This window comes from Marmota monax, unplaced genomic scaffold (genome assembly GCF_021218885.2).
Source record: "Marmota monax isolate L192 unplaced genomic scaffold, Marmota_monax_Labrador192_F-V1.1 WCK01_AAM20220418_F8-fsc00010, whole genome shotgun sequence".
In the NCBI taxonomy this organism is placed as follows: domain Eukaryota; kingdom Metazoa; phylum Chordata; class Mammalia; order Rodentia; family Sciuridae; genus Marmota; species Marmota monax.
In genome coordinates, this window is record NW_026692321.1 from 24,399,819 (window position 1) to 24,413,836 (window position 14,018).

Sequence of the window (14,018 nt, forward strand, 5' to 3'; positions counted from 1 at the left end):
CCAGTTGGAAACTGAGACAGAGAAAGAGTAAATAACAGTCATACAGATAATTAGGATTACACTCTTAAGACATGGGAGTGAGGGTGAGGGGGGAAGTACTAGGGATTGAACTCAGGGGCACTCCACTCTGGAGCCATATCCTCAGCCCTATTTTGTATTTTACTTAGAGACAGGTCTCACTGAGTTGCTTAGCAACCTTTATCTGTTTTATATATGTTTGTAAGATATTACTAAGGTAGATAGCAGGCAATTGGTACAAAAGATAGAGCAATTGATGTTGTGAGAGCTAGTAGAAGTCAAAGCAATTAATATTAATTTGGTTTTAATTTTTTAAAAAGATGATTCTTCAATATATTTCTCCTACTGGCCAGTTCCAGGGTTCACTTATTTATGAATGTATCACTTAGAAATGAAAATTTGCAAGTAATCACTTCTTATGTTAGTTAAGAAAATTAAAGAAAATACTTCTTTTAAAATACTGCAGATTTTTGCATTTTCCTTCTGTTGGTATGGCCAACAGAGACTTTAGCAAGTCTCCTCATGCTGAGCATATCAGATGGTTCCACCTGATTATTCCCACTGATAGTTGGTAACATCAAAGCATGGCTAATCTGGTCTCTGGAGGATGTTTGCAAAGCAGTGTTACACTTTTTGGCAAGGATTCTGAAGTGAAGTATCATAGAAAATTCTATCCCTTGGGCCTTAAGAAGGTACTGCTAAATTACACTACAGAGAAGTTTGACTCATAAAAATACTATGATTTCATTCAGCCTAATCTATTAAAATTGCTTTTTTGAGAAGGGCTTAATTTCACACCCTTTGTGATATTATTGGTTGATAAAATGAAATAGAAATTTCTCACATTACGTATGTACCCCTTAGTTTCCCTAGAGCCTTGAAGCTATTTGATTTTGTTATCCCTAACAAAATTTTCAAAAGGAACCCATTAAGCATCCAATTACTTGTGAGTTTCACACTGGGCTTACAGTCTAGTGTCTTCTCAGTTTACAAAGAACTTTTAAAATGAAAGTGATTAATAACTAGAATTACATTGTTTCCTTCAACAAAGTGAGCTAATGCTCTAATGTGTGCGCTGTAACAAAGGACCAACTGTGTACAAGTTAATTTGAGGAGCTTTCAAATAATTGCCCTCGAAGTTGTTTTTTTCCCCCTTCTTTCTAGTGGTCCAGCAATTATCTTTTCAAAGGAATGATTTATTACGTGTCCACCCATGGAGAGCTAAACCTTGCCTCTCTACCTCAACATTATGAAATTGTTATAATTTGTTTCATTTATCATATCAAACAATTCAGTAATATTTCCTGGTGCATCTAGAGTAGCATTTGTCATTTGATTATTTTGCTCACAGTCTGATTTAGAACTGGAGAGATGAAATATTGCCTTGTGGAAATGGAAGAACTTCTCACTTGCTGTTTTATGCTAAAGCTCAGTGGTTCCCTGCATCTGAGTATTTCTCCCTTGCCCATAACTTTGCCTTGGGATAAGTGCATTCTTAAAAAGTCAGATGTAAATCTAGGTTTTAAAAATAGGATTTGTTTCTAAAAGGATATGAGATCAGTATAGTTAGTAAAATGTTTTATTAATGGCAAATGTCTCTTGACCTACTAAAATCACTTATTAGTTTTATAAGTTTATGGATAGAAAAATAAACTTAGTATTTTATACATGTTTAGCATGTGCCAAGGGGTTATAGGTAATGTCAAAATATGATTGGACAACATCTACACTTTTATAATCTGCTGCCTGTATGTTAGTTTTTCATGGATAATCTTGAAAACTTTATTTTATTAGTATTCTACAAACATGAATTGATGGCATACTCTAAGCTATAAACTGAATATATGATGGATTGTGAGGAAGACATTGTTCCTATCCTTAGAATTTAAAGCAATTTGAATTTATTTGGCATCGTTTTATTATACTAGTTGTTTTGCTTTAATAAAATTAATTTACAAAACTGATAGATCAGGGCACAGTTATACTCACTATCAAAACTTTCACTGAAGGGTTTCCTTTAGAAACCAAATTGTATTTGAACAAAGGAAAGAGAATGAACATTTCCTGGGGCATATCTCTGTTATTAAATGGGATTCTCCAGTCTTGATCAATAGTCCACATAAATGAGCTATACACAGGCTCTTATGGTTAGAAAGAGCTTGCTTGCATTTCAGTTCTCTTAATGACTACAAAATGTTGAGTGTGAACTTCAGTGTGAAGAGTAGGCAGGGGAAGGCTGGTCTTTGATTTTTTTGAGAAAAATGGATAAATAATAACTAGAAAGTGCAGTTGAAACCCTCAAAACCTGCATGTCTGGAGGAAAGAATATTTATAATCTATAGCAAAATGCTGGATTCAAATAGGTAGGGTGAGATGAAGTGATTAAGAATTTTAAGGCAAGTCTCTTATAATTAATCACATGCACCATTTGCAGTAATTATTGGCAATAAATTGTGCACTTTGTGGGAAACAATTGTTGGATTTATGCTAATTTTAACATGGTGTTAAAGAAAAAATATTGTTTATGACATCTGTTAAATAATACTAAAGCAGTGCTTACTTCAGTAGCATACATACAAAAATTGGAATGGGAATAGAGATTATCGTGGCCCCTATGCAAGCAAATTCATGAAGTGCTTCAGATTTTTGAAACATCCCATGGTATTCCACAGCGTCTGTAATTTTTAATGTGTTGGTTAAAAGAATAAGAAGTAATAAATATCTAGATAATAAAATAAACTTAAAGATGGAGTGCTTGGCCTAGCTTGTATAAGGCCATGAGTTCAGTTCCCAGCCCTGCTAAATTAAAATAATAATATCATTCATATGAAAAAAGAACAAGGCTAACTTTATTCAGAGGGACTATTGCTATAGTGCAGGGACAACCACGAGGGGGTTTTGCAACAGGAAGAGAGATTAGGCTCAACTTGGAATACAACAAGAAAAGTGGAAATTTATAGCCCAGGAGTGAGGGTCGGGTGTCAGTGGATGGGAAATTACTAAGAGGAACATCATTACAAAGGAGATTCTGACTAACCCAACCAGGAGATGTTTTTGCTGAAGGATATACTCAGACATCCCCTGGGGGATGGTGGAAGATGCAGCACCCACTCAGATATTGAGACTGGAGGATTCTGGCTAAACTGACTCAGCAGGATTTTTTTTTTTTTTTTTTTTTTTTTTTTGCTAAAACTGGACAATACAATGAAGCCCAAAGTCAGGGCCTAGTTGAGAACAGAGGAAGGCCTGATTAGAGTTTGGTCCCGCAGGGAGTCTTTGTCAATGGAACGCCCCCCAAAGGCCTTTATGACAATCTCTTGTGTCTTTGAAAGAATGTGGATCTGTGGCTTAGACAAGAATCTTCATCTTACAATAATCTTCAGAGGTATGGTTAATGGAAATATAGAAAGTTTTTATTTCCACTCATTTAACATTACATGAATTCACAGACTTTTAAAAATTAATTTTGGCAGTTGGCATTATTTTTTATATCCTGGGCTTACTTCCTGTAGTCCTTTATTCTTTTGGGGAGGATTTGCCAGATGAAACAGAAGATCCACTTCTGAATTTTAGATAAACAACAAATAATTGCAGACTTACACAAAAAGTATTTATTTATTATCTGAAATTCAAGTTTAACTGGTCAGTCTACATTTTTTATTTGGCAAATCTATATTTTGAGATTATATCCTTTAGCACTTGTTTTATAAAATTAGGGTCACAGGGACACATATACTTTACATGTCTGAAAATATCTTTATTTTTGCACTCATTGTCTTAGAAGATTAGCCATATGCAATTCTGGATTAATAGTTCTTTTCCAAAAGTACTTCAATTACATTATACCAATATCTTCTGACTTCCAATACTTTTTTCCTCTGTAGGAAAAAATCTTTTCTGTGTTTTGAAATCCTCTCTTAATTCATGTTCTGCAGTTAGATCATGTGTCCATATTTGGATTTATCTTTATTTTATTTAGTAGAGTAGAATGTCAGTCTGAAAATTTGCCTTTCCTCAAATTTAAAAAATGGTCACCTATTATTTTGTATCATTCCTTTCTGCTGAAATTCCTATTAGACAAATGTTAGAGCCTCTACTTTTCATGTCTCTTTAAGTCTTTATGCTTTTATTCTCCACTCTGCTCTCCTCTCTGTCTCTTTGCTGCATTTTGAATGAATATCTCAGTTCATCTTCCAGTTTTCTGATTTCTGCCTTATTATGTCCGTTTAGGCTTTATCCCCTCTGTTGCACTTTTAATTTTAAGAGTGTTTTTATTTCCAGCATTTCTAATAAATTATTTTTCATAGCTACCTGTTCTTATTTCATATTTTTAAGTAGTCATTTAATGTCTTAAGCATGCTAAAAAAATCTTTAACTCTTCAAAAAATTTTGTGAGATTATCTATAAAATCATTCTCACCTGGAGAATATTCCTGTTCAAATCATTGATGCTGATTATTTTCTTTCTTTTCTTCTTGATGTCCTCAATCCAATTTATTAATTAAGTCCTCAGTGATGGGAAGGAAGGGCTATAGCCACACCCTCCCACTGCAGACCCTTTGGTCATCTTGATAGCTTCTGCTTTCATCTTCTCCTCTGCTCTGCCTTGGTTTCCCCACAGAGAAGGGGGCTCTTCTGCTCTCCTCTGTGTCCTAAAACTAATACCTAAGCTGAATCTAGAAATACTCAGATAGTTTCCCAGCTCTCTAAAGAAACAGCTAGGGACAGAGTGGTCATAAAAATCAAGACCAAGCAGGGCAAACTGGAGCAGAGGGTAGGACAGACCAAAGTCCTTTACCACAAGGAGAGAACCAAACTTCAGAGAGGAAGTAAATAGAGGGGCCCAGGGCAGCAGAATCCAGGCTCCCTGGGTTGTAGCAACTGTAGGAGCAATGGCTGATTGGGTGCCCCTGCACACTGGCTGCAGGTCCCCTGCCACCTCAGCCACCAACGAATAGATGTTTGTAGGCCTTGTTCATCTGCTCCAAGAAGATGAAGATGAGGATAGTGTGGGGGCCCTCGTGGGCCTAGTATGGTATGAAGCCCTTCCAGAGGCTGAAGAAGCCCTCACAGTGGACAACCTTCATCAGCCCATTCAGCCCACTCTTGTATTCTGGCTTCCCATGAATCATTTGCATGTTCTGGATCCAAGTCTTCACAATGTGCTGATGAAGGTTGGCAGTGGTGAGGAGGCCTTTGATCATGCTGGCACAAAAGTGGCACAGGATTTTGTCAGAGAAGTAGCCTGAGTTCAGTAAGAAGTGCTTAGATTGGGAGTAGGAGGCAAGCTGGGCAAACTGAGCCACTGTAGAGATACAGCCCCGCTACAGTATGGGGACTCCCTCTTCTCAGGCAGGTGGACTCTGGGCATTAAACATGTTTTTGTAGCATGGTGTCTGTCAGCTGGAAGCTGACCATCCAGCAGTCATACTGATAAGAGTCTCCTTGGCTAGTGTTCCTACAAAGGCACCAGTTGTACCTGTGGTCATGCCTATCAGGACCTTCATGAAGCAGAAAGTCAGGGGGTGTACCATCAGCTCTGGTCAGGCACTCAAGAAGCAGGGTATAAATGCCAAGGCAAGTAGTGATGTAGGTGGCCTGGCACAGGAGACCAGCTGGCAGTCCAGTGTAAATGCCTATTAGTCCTTTTCCCTTCAGGATGCTTTGAGGGCATGGAAGCTGATTTTATACTCTCTTGTCTTGGCCCCTTCCCTGCTTAGCTGTATCCAGTTCTTCACTAGGTCTAGAGGCTGAACAAAATCTGTAGCTCCCATCCTGGGGAAGGCAGGAATGGAATCAAGAGTCAGATATTCCAGATGAACTAATGCCTGCTGGAGCCCGGCCATGCCCACAAACAGGAACTTGATGGACATAGGAAAGATATGAGGCTTCCACTCCATCCTACCTATTCTGGGACTCACCGTCATTGCCATTGTCAGTCAGTGACCCTTGTCTCCAGGACCTATGCACCTGTGCAGCCCTGCTTGAACCCAAGGTGACACCAAAGGTGCATCACACCCCTCTGCTCTCAGGTCCAGCACCAGCACAAGCTCTGATTGCTTTCTTAATAAACAAACATTAGAATTTTTTGCGTGTGTGACTGTTGGTGGGACTCTAAATTGGTACAAACACTATGGAAATCAATATGGAAGTTCCTTAAAAGATTAGGAATGGAACCACCATATGACCCAGCTATATCACTCCTCAGTATTCAGCCTGAAGAATTAAAGTCAGTATACCACTGGTATGTGCATATCCATGTTTATAGCAGCACAATTCATAGTAGTCAAACTATGAAACTAGCCTAAGTGTCTATCAACAGGTGAATGGATAAGGAAAAAAATACACACAAACACAATGGAGTTTTATTCAGCCATGAAGAAAAATGAAATTATGTTATTTGCAGGAAAATGGATAGAATTTGAGACCATTATGTTAAGCAGAATAAGTCAAACTCAGGTCAAGGGTTGTATGTTTTTACTCATATATGGAAGCTAGAGAGGAAAAAGGAAAAGAAAGGTGGGGGGTTATTACATGAAAAGCAAAGTAAGATCAATAGAATAGAGAAGCAGGTGGAGGTGGGGGAACTCTTAGGGAGGGATATTGGCCAAACTATAGTGTTATATTGTGTGCATGTACTAGTATATACCAACAAATCCCACCATTATGTACAGCTATAATACACATTAAAAAATGTGGAGAAGAATAACAAAAGAACTGTGTGTGTGTGTGTGTGTGTGTGCATGTTCAACCCCTAGGTTGAACCCAGACCCTTGTGTATACTAGGCAAGTGCTCTACCACTGAGCTGCACCCCCAATCACATAAATATTAGAATTCTTAAGTTCACCTTGAATTGGAAGTTTGTTTTCACAGTAGCAATTTGGTAACCTGGTGGTTTTATTGAAACTTCTACTTGAACTCTAGGTCCTCCAGGCTGAAGTCATATTGTAAAGCTGACTCTTGACTCTTGACTAGTGGGACTTTTCTTTTTATGGTATTCTCCTCCTTTTCCAGAGGAGAAATACCCTGACTCTTCCAACCATATGGTATTATTTGCATAATGCTGATTTGATAACTCTCCCTTTCGTAATATTAGTAAATTTACTTCTTGCTCATTATTCCTAGACATCATTTTTATCTACCTACTTACATATTGTGCTAGCTTTGGGTACAAGTTAAGTAGTTTCATTTGTTTGTTTGTTTCTTAACTAATAAACTGAACTCTGAGGTTAAAAGAATAATTAAGTAATGGAAGATCACAGTTGGAAAGTGGCAAACTCTGAAGACCAGTTCTTCTTTGTGTTACTAACATTTGTCATCTTATGAAAGTACTTTTAATGTGCATTTTTATCTCATTAATTTCTTACAACACCACATCTCCTTTTTACAGGTGGGGAAGCCATAACTTAAAGCCTTGCTCTATAAACACCAGCATTAGGAGGATATAAGATGCTGTCTGGTACTTTTGCTATCTCGATTTAACTCTTCTGTTAGCCTATTTCAGTAGTTGGCTTGAAAGTCCTAGAGTTCTCTAAACTTCCTTGTTTATTTGTATAGCAGATTTGCTTGTCTTAAATTGTATATTTTGTAATTTTAAAATGATCTTTCTCTCTGTCAATAGGCTGTTTACCTCCTTAGTTTTATTCTGAAATCTTTAACAAGTAGAATAGTTATAGTCCTAGAGGTTTTTGTCTATTTTTTAAGTTTGACTCCTTTGAATTCTGAGATGCTCTTCTCAGACCACTTTTTCCCCCTGGCCTTATTGCTTAACAGTGTCTTTAATAAAGCAATCATGAATTAACTTTCATCCTTCCAGGAGACAGCTGGGACAGTTTTGCTGAGCTGGGCCAGGCATGGTTGATTTTGACTAGGCTCAGTCATGCATCTGCGTACAGCTGTTGGTGCCAGGAGCTGAAAGGTGCAGGATGGCATCTGCTGGGATGACCTGCCTCTCCTCCATGTGGTCCCTCATCCTCCAGGCAACTAGCTTGGGTTGTTCACATACTGGTGGCAAGATTCCAAGAGAAACAGTGGAAGCACACAGTATTTTTCAGGTCTAGATTTGGAATTGACAAAGCTGCTTCTGCTGTACTCTAGTGACAAAAGAAAATCACAAAGCTAGCCTAGAGTGTCAGAGGGTGGGGAAATAGACTCCACCTTTACATGGGATGTGCAAAGTCATGGCAAAGAGCCTGGATATAGGGATGGATAGAACAGTGAGACATTTAAAAGATCCATTCACTACACTCGGATGGTTTATAGTGACTTAGCAAGTATATGTGGATTTTGCTTGAGAAAAAAACCAGATTGAAATCCTTATTTGTGTGACTATGAGGTCACTTTACATTTAAATGTAAGAGCCATATTGTTCCTACATTTAAATGTTTTGGTGAAAAAACAATTCTGGTGATTATACTGAGAATGGAATAATTATATTTTAAGATAAACTTTATAAAAGTATAACCTGTGTATAGAAAAATGAACAAATTATAGGAGTAGAATTACAGGGGTGTAGAGTTCAGTGAGTTATCACAAAGTGAACACAATGGGGTAGTTTTCTCCCAGATCAAGAAATAGAGTATAACCTGTACTCCTGAATTCTCCCCCTTTGTCCCTTCCCAACCTTTAATTTCTCCTCCTTTTCCAAAAGTATCCAATACCCTGACTGTCCCAACCACAGGTCAGGTGTTTCTTTTTATGAATTTTCAAATCCAGTGCATGTTCTTTTTTTGTGTGGATTCTCACTCAAATCTATGTGACCAATGCAATGTTAATGTTTGGAATTCTGGCAAGCAACGTGATAATATCCATTAAGGGTTTTATTAAAAAAAAAAATCCCTGTAATGCTTTTTCCCATTCCTTCACCATGCTTTCCCTCAATCTCTTTATTTATGAAGCATTGATGCTCATTTATAGCATTGTCTCTAAATTTCCCTTCAGCTCCATTATCCTAAGGGAATTCTTCTGCATATTTATTTCTAGAAAAAAAAATGGGAAATACGTATGAGAGTAAGGTAGGTGCAAAGAGATGAAACTTAGATTCTATTGTTCTTGCTGTGTATTTTGGGATGCAATAGTAAAGAATCTATTGTATAGGATTTGGGATGTAATTGTAAAGAACCTATGAACTAAGACTAGCGTCACCTTGACTTGATGTTCCATACTTTAAAAATATAATAATATTCTTTTTGTTCCACCTACCAGAGGTTTATCGTAATGTCCTGCTATATTGAGTGATTTAATATGAGGAAGTGTGGAGTACTTAATGAGTCTTCAAAAAATTTTAACTTTTTATTAATGCATTATAGTTACACATAATAGTGTGGTTCCTTCTGAGATAATCATACATGAATGGAATTTAATTTGCTCCATTTCAGTCCCCAGTGCTTCACTTCTTCTTTTCCTCCTCTCCTCCCTCTCCCTATTCCTCTTCCTCTGCTCTAGTGGTCTTCCTTCTATTTATTCATTTTTTAAAAAAATTGGTGCTTTAACAGTATACATAAAGGTGGAATTTACTGTGGTATATTTATACATGCACATAGTGTAATTTTGTCAAATTCATTTTACATTCCTTTCTTTTCTCCTCCCTCCTTCCTCCCCCTCAGTCTCCTTCTGCTCCACTGATCTTTTCTCTGTGTCTGTGAGATTCAACCCCCTTCTTTGCCCTTGACTTTGCTCTAGCGTCCGCATACCAGAGGAAACTTTGGATCCTTGACTTTCTTTATATGATTCTAAATCATATTTTCCAATAGTCAATGGCTCAGGGAGAACTGGTAGGTATTTAATTGATTTGAGGTTGCTATCTTACTATCCTAGGTATCCTCTTAGAACTAATCATGCAGTTTCTAGTTTAAGTCAGCTTAGTATTTTCAGTAAAAATTTCAACTGTTTTGATCTGAGTTTGTAAGCCAGTTTGGGACCCATTCCTATGCATTTTAGAATCAGATTTCTGGTTTGTCCCCTTACTATGCTCATATCACTGGGATTGAATTCAAAACGGAAATGTCTGCTTATTTTATTCACATTTCCTCAGGATAGACAGTGGTGAAGTGAGTCATTAGCACATTGTATTTTCCCAAAGCTCTTTGACCTTAATCTCTGAGGCTATAACATCAACGGGCAGATGCCTGCTGTCTATAAGTGATGAGGAGGGCCCCTGATGGATTCATAGTTCGGTGAATGTTTCAAGGAGAAATTAGCGAAGTGTCTGTAGACTGTAGTCAGAAGTCCAAGACCAACAGAGTGTGTGTGTTATTAGCGGCCGAGTCCATGTGAGGCACATATGTATCAAGAAATAAATACAAGCTGTTCTCTGGGCTCTGACAATCCTTTTATCATGTTACCCTGAAGTCAGACAGATTGGAAGGAAAGGGAGATGCTCCCACAGTGGTTTGACTCCTTTCAGTGAGTCTTGTGATTGAATTCATCCTGTGGTGGGCTGTCATTTATAGTGGTGAGACAGTCCAGAGGGGAGCCTTGGGCAAGCAGGCAGGCCTAAATGAGGCCAGTTTAACCACATCTTTGTAACCCATACAATAATTTTGGGGGCCAGCCTCAGAGAGCAACATTTCACAAAACATACCCCACAGACCACCAATTCAGAAGGATGTTAATAGATTGTGTGTGAAAAAAGGTTCCACAGCCAAATCTGTAGAAAACACCAAGTTAAATAAAGAAAACCAGGAGTTCTTGCCAAAGGAGTTCTTGAGTCTTTGTTGTGCTATGTATACAGAATATGCAGTTTCCCCAAACATATTTGGCCACAGGGCCCCTCCTGTAACAGAAGCCTCACAAAGCTTGTGTTTTGTTAAAAATCACTTGGGTAAAATTGCTCTAGAACATTGGTGTTCAAAGTCTTTTTTTTTTTTAATCATTTATCTCCTAAAATAATTTTGGAAAAAGTCACACATTTATTTGCATTTTTTAAATAAATTGAATGAGTATGATAGATTCATTTCTGTCATATTTATATTATACATACAAGGCAAAGCTGGGCCTTTCTGTGAAGTAAATAATCCTCAAGGAGGATGTATTTTAAAATAATTTATTTGTTAGGTGCCTATGAGAATTTTACCCTGCAGGACACTGTACCTGGGTAGTCTAGAAAGGTTCTAATTGGATAAGAGATTGCCTTAACTTGGGAAAGAAGAGGGTGCTAAGCAAAGGGGAAGATAGATACGGAAGAGTGGCAGATGTATTCTTAAGAAATCACTTTTTAAAAAATAATTTCAAAAGGAAACATTTGAAGACTTACAATCTAGAAATTGCTTCCCTTAAAAGTACTGGAATCTTGTGCATCCCTGTGGAATGTCTTCATGTTCCTTCAGGGGGACATGTACCCCGTGTAAACCTGCTTCTTTGAAAGTTTGAGAAATACCTATGTCTTCTTGGATAGTGGTTTCCTTCTCTATTAAGTGATCCTTCTTAAATAGCCAAATACTCCATCTGGCTGGGGAAAGTATTTATCTCAAGAGGTATTTTTTTTCCTGCTTTCAAGTGGAAGTCATACTGCTAATGGAATTCCATAATGGAATTTCTATCCATCAGCAAAAGCTGAACATACACAGCTGAGCCTCCAGAAAGCCTCATAGCTTTACACAGCATAAAGATCTTCACATACTGTTCTCACCTTGTACCTAATTCCTGTTAGTTACTAGACATGCCTCATTTCCTGTATAAACTTGCGTCACTGAAAAAGCTGAAAATTATGACTTTGTTAAACATACATACTTTCCTGTAGGAGAATAGATGCATGAAAGTCCATTTATTTCCCATAAGAGCACTTATGCTATTTGTAACATTTCATGCATTAAATGTCATACTTTATTTATTCCTTGGCATTTTTGACCCTGGCAACTTGTAGATTGTTTTGAAGTCAAAGAATATTTAAGCTACAAGTAACCACGGGGATTATTTGCTTTAGCCCTTTTGACTTACAGGAGAGGAAACTGAGGTCAGGAGAAATTAAGTGAATTGCTCTGGGTAACAGAAGTTAGTTCTTGGTTGGTGGGATGTTGCTTCTATTAGGTTCCCCATCCCTTAATCCTTTTGAAAAATAGGATATTGGACAAAATTATCTTTATAAAATGGTATTAGCTATTGTTGCTATTGCTATTGTTCACCTCCAGAACTGTTATCCCTAACAGTTCCAAGGAGATCAGGTGTGTTTTACCAATATAAAGGAGAGGAAGACCTGTGCCTCACTGTGCTACCTTATCAGATCATTTCCTGGGACTGAACCCATGGGCTTTATTTTAGGTTTTTTAGGTTGTTTAAAGAGACTCCTTGTTATGCATATTTCTTGACTATTCTGTATTTTTTTATGCCCTCTAGTTAATAGAAGACCAGTATCTTATTTCTTTTGTGTAAGGTTGAACCGTAAAACATGGTTCTAGAATATTCAACTATTTTAGACTCAGAAGAAGAGCAGTTTTGTATTCTTGAACTTAATATTGGTCTGAGGCGTGTCATAGCGCCTATAGGCTGAGACACTCTATATGTATTCAGAAGGTGGAGAAGGGTGTGAATCTGCATGTCACTGTAGCTATACCAGCTTTGTCTACTTTAGAGGATCGTGGGAGCCATTTGAGCCTCTCTCCATGTTTCTGCTTCTGCAAACTTCTAGATTGCCCTTACCCAGCAGCTAGGATGGAGAAAGAGAGCAGGTGACTGGCTCTAGGACAGTGTAGCTCCTTCAGTTTGGCCTTTGTTCTTTAACCCAGTGAGTGGAGTTACCTACAGTGGCAACACCATTCCTGTCAAGGATGGAATTCTAGTTTTCCAGAAAAATTCAGTGGTCTACAGAGGGGTAACAATAAATAAATTCATTCATCTATCCATTTTTTTTAAACCAAGTACTAAAATACTTTTTACATCATCAGAATACATTAAGGAATGTTGGTTGATCCTGTAAAATGCGAGACTTCTGAAATTCTACTTGGCAACTATAAATTATCTGTGAAATTACAAATATTGTCATAAAGATAGGAGCTTTTCTTTTGCCTTTTCTTTTTCTTTCTGCAGATGTGGGTGTGTGCACATGTGCACACATGGTTCTGGGAGAAACTTTTCCGAAAGAAAATAGACTTAGGAATGAAGTCTCAGTAAAAATTATAACTCAGTTTGCCAATCACGTTTCATACCACAGAACTTGGCCCGATATGGCCTTCTCTTGAAATGTTCCTTGAACTTCTCATATCCAGATATAACAAGTTCAGTTTGGTCCCATGTTTTTTTTCTTAATGTATTTTTGAATCTTCCTTTTGTTCCATTTGTCTAGAAAGGTCTTAGAGAGTTTGATCACCTCAGAAACTCTTTTCAACAACTGCTCATGTTTCTTATTTCCGAGGTTCTAAATTAAAAATTGTGACGGATAAGCTTTTTATTTTTTAATTTTCTTTTAATATAAAAAATATAGACTATCGAGCCACCCACAAACTTCTCAGGAACAAAGCAGGGTATGGCAGAATTAAGTGGCAAAAAATCAGAGAATCCCTATGTAATTTTTAGATGTAAAAATTTACCTTTGGGTGCTGTTAACAATTTATGAGTAGACTTCTTTTCAGAGTTTAATTTGTGAGTTGTTGAAACTTGGAACATGATTTGTCAACAGAAATAATTCAGATCAGTGATTTTCCACTCCTTAACCCTTGCCGTCTTATAGAGCTGGTCTTCAAGCAGGAGGAAGGAGACTGCTTTACTTAAAGCAGCTATGCTGGGTGTTCAGGATCCAGGGACAGGTCTGCAGGGCCATCTTAAGTCTCATGAACCCTGTTGGGGTCCTGGTCTGACAGGGTAGCACTAAAACTGTCTCTCTGGTCACAAGCCACCAAGCTCTGAAGCCAGCAACTTGGTGGGTCTGGGTTCTGTTTTGCTTCTAGGTGAGCCACCCATTTATCTTGAGGCCAAGACACAGTCTCAGAACAGCAGGGAAGTGTCCAAAAGTAGAAGATACGGCAAAGTCAAGTGAACCAGACCCTTCAAATCTTTATGTAGCCAGC

General features: G+C 37.8%; 1 protein-coding gene and 1 pseudogene across 7 annotated transcripts in view; one reads left to right on the forward strand and one right to left on the reverse strand.

Moving 5' to 3' along the window:
- Positions 1–14,018, forward strand: part of Ltbp1 (latent transforming growth factor beta binding protein 1) — a 393,004-nt gene that overhangs the window by 243,143 nt on the left and 135,843 nt on the right. The window lies entirely within an intron of this gene.
- LOC124090776 (mitochondrial 2-oxoglutarate/malate carrier protein-like) lies at positions 4,958–5,950 on the reverse strand (annotated as a pseudogene).